We start from the raw sequence: 6936 nt of genomic DNA on the forward strand, positions 1-6936 counted from the left end.
ACCGCCGGCCAAATGGCCCCCGGCCCCCCACCGGCCCTCTTATATCCCGCGGCCTCTCGCGATAGGAGGAGGTGTCCCCCCGGGACACGGACATTGGCTGGGACCACCCCGATCCCGCCCCCGTCGGGGGGCGCGGGGCAGCGCCGCCATGTTCCGCTGGAGGGACGGCGAGGGCCACTGGGCTCGGGACGTTTAAAGGGCAAATTAAAGTTATCTGGTCGCTGCCGGGGAACGCTATGTCAGAGCATGTGCCTGCTGTATTAATAGCTCCCGGGAGGTACAGGAGGGGACTAAGGAAGCTGGCAGGAGTACCTCAGGCGACATTAACCGTTTCGTGCAGGGCAGAGGCTGGGATTGGGGGCCGAAAGCCTGCCCAGAGAGGTCTGGATGCGGTGACCAGTCAACTTGTTGACTGAATTCAACTCAGAGAGGCGAGAGTGCTTTTAAGCCTTGACTTCATGTGCGTGGATTCACACCACGAAGGGTGAGGGGGACATGGGTGCTGGACAGGCGCCCTGGTGTGGATGTCATGCCCTACAACAAAGGTCACCAGGGATGAATAGTCAGCTTGGAAGGTGGTGCAATAGCACAATGGTCATGAGCATCGGTAACCAGAAATGGGCTAGACCTCTCTGAGTCAAGGACAAAGAGAGCTGCTTCATGTTTGATACGCTGTGTGAACTTGCAGGCGTTGAGGTCTTTAAATACCCCGGCATGCTCCAGGAACCTGGCTTTCCTGAAGAGGAGATGACATGCCTTCCTGCATTGTACCCTCATTTCAACCCTGCAAGGTCAGACCCTCACAAGAGTCACAGTCAGTCCCCTCTGAAGGAGGGAGGGAGGGAGGGAGGGGAAGGGACCAGGGGAAGCACATGCTCAGGCACGCCTAAGTTGCTTGACTTGCACTGGATGTGAAAGAAGAGTAAAGGCTGTAGTGAAACCCTGTCTTCATTCAGTGTCTGGTTCCTACGGAAACGTTTGAGTCTCAAATGCAGATTACGTGGCTCCCTCACTAATTTCCCTGTTTCTCATCTGTTCTTTCTGACTGACCCCCATGAGAAAGCAAGGGCTTATGATTCACTGTTGGGTGACTTTGTTACGTGGAATAGCTGCATGAAAGCCAATGCAGCAAGTTGTAGATGCATACCTAAGAGTTTGCCTTAAAAAGGCATTAAGATGTGCCCCTAGGACAATCTTATACTGAGGAATGCATAGGGTAGTGGGTTCTGCTTTGATTTGGTAATATGGTATCAATAATGGAAATAGGATTCATCTTAATGTAGGTGCTAAAAGATTGGCTGTTCCACGAAGAGACATTTTCTTCAGGACAGCAAATCTCTTCTCACTGACGTGTTTGTTAGCACGAGTCAATGAGACTGTAAATTTGATCCCCCGTCTCTCTTGCCCTCTGCTGCTTTTAGGTCTGTTGAGGTAGAGGTCTTTTCTCATGAACCTCAGCTCTGGGAAGCAGATGACAGCTTTAAGTTCCAGGATCACCCTTTGTGCCTTGGCCATCCTGAGCAAATGGAGCCTTTCCCCAGCTTCTAAGAAAGGGGAAGAGAGCTCCCCTGAAGAGACCTTTTCCCTGAGCAAGGACCAAAAACAGGTGCAAGCAGGAAGCATGGGGGATCCCTAGAATTAGACTGTGAGTTGAGGGGAGTATTGTTTAACTTGTGTACCCTTGACCTTTCCTTTCTCTTCCTCATATTTCGCTCACCAGGTCTGGTATCTCCTCTTTTCACAGGAAAGTAAATACCCCTTTTTTAGGGGGGTATTGAGAAGTCTCAGGGCTTCTACTGCTGGTTTCATACAGACTGGTGGGATGGTGGTGCTCACAGTTGCTGCCCGACTGTCCAGACTGATAAGGTCTTCTCAGTGTGTGCACACAGGTGTCAGCTAGTGCCCCGCTGGCTGGTGTATGGTGAGTGAGAGGTGGGAGAGTGGCAGTGATATGCTACTGGGGAGGGAGGGGAGTGGGGGGCCTGGAGTGAGACTATGGGGAGGGGGGTCTAGCCTGAAAGGGTCTTTTGCCTGCCCCTCCCCCACCATCTTTGTTTGAACTCATTTAAATTGCTTTCTTTTAATCTGACATTTTTAGATCATTTAAATTGCCTTTTTTTTTAAATTACATTCTAATAAAGTCTTTATCATAAGAATTACAGTTAGTTTTTGAAGTTATTGTTGTGCATCATCATCCCACCACACAGAGGCTCTTTGGTTTAACAGGTATTTCTGTAGCAGTAATACTGTTTACCCATGACTGCCACTATTTAAAGAAAGCAGTGCATAGAAAGCGAATAGCCACTTTTTCTGCTTCTGTTCGCCCTTCCCTGAGCCCAGATGTCTACTTCCAGGAGATACTCGGCTTCCAAACAGTGTTAACAAAAGCAGGGCTGGACCAGGACATGTGTCCGCTACTCTGAGGGTTATTCTTCATTTTTTTGATTTTTGCTCCAAATGCCTGTTTTGGATCTTTCTTATGTATGACAATGAGGCTTTTTATGCTACTTACTGTAGGAGTTCAAATGTATCCTGTAAGGAACTTATTGCTAACTCCATCAGTACCACCAAACTTGAGGAAAAGCATTTCCACTAGCTGGAAATGTCATTAAAAAAAAGTGAAATGAACTTGAGCTTTTCATACAGTTAGTTGGTGTTTGGTGTTCTATATTCAGAATAGTTACTGATACTTTCGTAGAGAAATGGTTAAAACAGTTCTGAAAATGCAGGCTTTCCTTTCTGAATTATTGAAAGCCAGCTTTTAAGCCTCATCTTCCTTAGATCTTTGCAGCTTGGGAAGGATTAGCTGGCTTTCTAGGCTGAGTTTGTGGGTGCGCTGTACTGCTGACATAGCATAAAGACACTGGAATTTGTTCCTAAAAATTCTGAGCTAAAAATAATAACCTAGATCTACATTTTCAAAAGAGATTAGTGACTGACTGCATTGTGCTTTGATGTGTGAATAACCAGCTTGAAACACTACAGGAGATCAACTTTTACAAAGTAGTGTGTAGCCTTGTTTATTTGCATTTCCAAGACACTGGGAACCCTAGTGTTGAGGCTAGGCCAGACACAAAATAAAAAATCTTTTCCTCAAAAGTCAGCAGCAGACACAAGGGAGGGAGCACAAGGAATCAGTCAGACCATCCTGACTCCCAGCATAGACAGTGATGGGTAGACGGTGTACTGGCAAGATGCCAAGAAGAAATACATGGGTTTTTTTCAGGAAAGATTTGTAGTGTTGTAGTACATTCTCCTTGTGTAAGGTTGGTTTATGTTTGTGCTCAGGAGGAGGAGAGTAAGAGAGCCTAAAGAGGCTAAATGAGCATGAGAGTTGAGGGGAAATAAGAGGGTTGGTAGTGACAAAGATGATCAAGAAAAATGAAGGAGTTCGGGTTTTGAGTTTTGTCTTGGGCAGATATTAGTGAGGGTAGTTTTAGCTTGGTATTGTTACCTGGCTTAGGAGCCTACATTGAGCTGGAGAGGAGGAAAACTGGACAGTAAGTGTAAGCAGCACTTTGAGGAGGGAAGTGTTGGCGCTGGGAGTCAACATAGGGTATGTTTGTTTATTAGAGCATGTCTGTAATGTGAGGACAAGGAGTTGGAGGAGGGCCAAAATTTCAGAAGAAAACTGAGGAAGTGGATGAAAATGGGTATGAAACAGATCAGAATTTACGTTGTAAGAGGACAAGCATGGGGTGTAAAAGTAGGAAAGAAAAAATACCCAACATGTAACACAAGGAATAGACTTGCAGGAAGTGGGCAGTACCATGTTAATATTTCCTTTGGCAAGGATTTGTGCAGAAGATGTTCAGGAAGAGAGCATTTGAGAAGTGCATTAAAAGTGGTGAAAGGCAGCCAGGTCTTCAGTTAACTTGGAAAAGTAGGAGGAAAAGTTAGGAGGATGGCACAGCTGGGAGACAATCAAATGGTTGTGGATGAAGTAAACCTGATCACAGGCCAACCAGGAAATTGAAGCTGAAGGCAGACTGAGGTATGTGTTTGGCAACCAGACTTCAGAATTCATGAGGTAGGAGTGGAGAGTAAGAAACAGAGAGAATCTACAACCAAATCTGTGCTAGAGAAGAAAGATAAAGCAGGAGGAAGAGGGCTGAGATTAGATTGGATTTTATCGGTCTGATGAGATGAAAATCACGGAAAGAGCAAATGAGAGGACATGAGAAGGGACATGGCAGGTGAGGGAGCAGGTCAGAGAGGAAGGATGGGACAACAGAGATCAGGGGTAAAGCAATGGTTGCTGCAGACCACGTCAAAGGAATGGCTCTTCCAGGGAGTAGGACACTGAGTGAAGGGTGCAGGTGAAATGAACGGACCAGGGCAAGAAGATATACGGGGTGTATGCTATAGGGTGTCAGCAAGGACATCAGCGTGAAGCCTGGAAGCTTCATGAAGATGAGTGTGAGAAATTGTGAGGAAAGGAAGAGAGTCAATTGAAATCACAGAGGAAGGCTGATGAGGAGCTGGCTGGCTGGCTGGCTAACAATTCTTCAGAGGGGAAAACAGCTGAGATAATGCTCAAAAGCAGTTAAAAGCAGTGGTGATGGTGAGTGCAGCCCCAGTATGAGAGTAAGGGGTGGGATGGGATGAGAAATGGAGGTCTCTGTGAGAGACTGAAGCTGCAGAGGGAGAGTCAGACAAGGGGATCCAGGACATGTGGACACTGAGATTTAATAGGCCTGTGGGAAATATTTGAAGTGTATCTTCCAGCAGCAGCAAGTGAAGAGAAGGAAGGGGATTGGAATGGGCAGAAGGACGGAACGAGAATGCAAGAAGGGCTGACTGAGCAACGGTAAAGTCTCGAGAGAGTAGGGATGGAGAGGTGGAGGTGCGGCAAATGTCACTAAGGGCAAAAAGGAGGCAGAGTAAGAGGTAGGGCTTGGTGCCTCAGGTAGGTTGTTTAAGAAACAAGAATGAGCAGCTGAAGGAATAAAAATGGAGAGAGAAAACCAGGCTAGGTGGGGAGGGAAAACTGGAGGAGTACAGAAATAAGTTGCAGCAAGAGGGCAGGGTGAGAGATGTGGAAGAGTAGCCCACAAGGAAGGTTAACCAGGTTAGATGAGTCTCTGTAGTCTCCATTGCATGGTTTCTTCTTCATGCAGGTGTGTGGCCAGGCATGTTATACTTTTGACATTCCCTTTTGACTGAACTAGTAATGAAAATGTATGTGTTGACTGAATGTCTTCTGTCGTGTTAAGGATTGCCCTGGTGAAAGCAACTAACGTAAGGTTAATATATTTTTTCGATTTTCAGTGCTTCATTGACTTCACTAGTGGCTGCTCTGAGGTAGTGGGGGAGAAGGCAAAGGTCTCTGGAAAGAGCGGGGCATGGGAAACCAGGGAAAAAGGAAACAAATCAAGCACTAATCCTGCAGGATTTGATTCCTCATCAGAGGTTTATTTCACACAGTTTTCAGAACCTCAGTTTCTTGTTTAATTCTGTTGCAGTATCAGGTATGACAAGACTGCTTTGAGTCAGATTAGTCAAGCACTAACTCCTGCTACACTAGTTGTCTGAAGAATTGAAATCACAGTCTTTACTCTGAAATTAATTTCACTTCCCTGTAGGACTGTATAGGAAATACTTGGTACGCTGTGGACAGAATAACAATATTGCTAAGATTTAGAACTTAAGTAATTTTTCCTCATAGGTCTCAACATACCTTGAGAACAAAAATCGTCTTTTATGTCACAGGTGTGAATTACAGTAAATAATTAATGGATGCTGTAGGCTGTCATAAACATTTACAGTACTCTAGAACATCTATTCATTTTTTGATAATTAATGCATTCATGCCACAAACATAACAGTACACATTACAGATTATGGTAAACTCATTAATCGGAGGCACTGTGGACAGTTTCCAAGCTAGGGATATAAGCAAAGTAATGACCTGTTAGACTTGATAATAGTTGATTTACTATTTATGAACTCTTTTTTGGTAAATATATTTTTGATATCAAGTATAACTCATTATCCTCAGACTGTATTTTGGAAGAAAAGGCAAAGAAAAGTGAAGTGACTTGCTGAAGGTCATTCTGTCAGCATGTGGCAGAGCAAGGCATCAATGCAGGTTTCCTAGTTTTGCCAGATCTCTCTCGTACATGCTGTTTGTATATATTTTTTATTTTCCTTTCCTTCTCCACCTCTATTTTTTGATGGCTCAGGACAACCAGCTAAAGTTGGAAATTGAGCCAGAAGCAGAGAGAGTTTTATCAGCAGCAGGATCAGCTTGCTGTCCTAGTCTGGAACACAGCTTAGAGCTGAAGTGGTTGAAGTAGGAATCTGCTCAAATGCATGTAAGTAGGCAGATGGGGTAATGCACATCCTGAAATCAGGTTTTGTATTTAAACAACTGCTGTAAAAAAATTAACTTTGAACGGTAGTTTCCATTGCTTTATAAGTTGTTTCCTGTCCATTTTGATGTGTGCTGGTTTGTGATGCTCTCAAATAGAAAAGGTTAGCTGGCATAAATTTGTACGTTTCAGTTACCTAGTAACATTCTGCACAGGTATTAGTGCACAGTTGCATAGTGTTACACACACTACTTCGTTGTTATTACAGAATTAATTTATCCACACTGAACTGTGCCCTCACTCAATCATTATTCACGGGCAAGACCTGCTGAAGACAATAGAAAAGGGTCTCAAAATATGTAAGCTGGCAACGTAAGCTACTGCAATAATATGAAAAGTCAAGATCATATTTATTCCAATAATACCAGTAAAGCTTATTCAGAACAAGCATAAAGCAGAATTTGAAAGCCTACTTTGCAGCTGAAAGGAATATTGTACTTTTTCTTTTGGTGTAGATCTCTGCAGAAAATAACTTCTTTAGTCATTGCCAAACGTGCATCATAGAATCATAGAATCATTAAGGTTGGAAAAGACCTCTAAGATCATCAAGTCCAACCGTCGA

General features: G+C 44.3%; 1 long non-coding RNA gene across 3 annotated transcripts in view; it reads left to right on the forward strand.

Moving 5' to 3' along the window:
* Positions 1–1416: 1416 nt before the first annotated feature.
* LOC103922526 overlaps positions 1417–6936 on the forward strand; it is a 31420-nt gene continuing 25900 nt past the window's right edge. For all 3 annotated transcript variants that reach the window (XR_663887.1, XR_663888.1, XR_663889.1), the window contains exons 1-2: positions 1417–1645; positions 1745–1921. This is a non-coding gene — a long non-coding RNA (uncharacterized LOC103922526). The remainder of the gene's footprint in view (positions 1646–1744; positions 1922–6936) is intronic.

Source organism: Pygoscelis adeliae, unplaced genomic scaffold (assembly GCF_000699105.1).
Source record: "Pygoscelis adeliae isolate BGI_AS28 unplaced genomic scaffold, ASM69910v1 Scaffold167, whole genome shotgun sequence".
NCBI lineage: Eukaryota > Metazoa > Chordata > Aves > Sphenisciformes > Spheniscidae > Pygoscelis > Pygoscelis adeliae.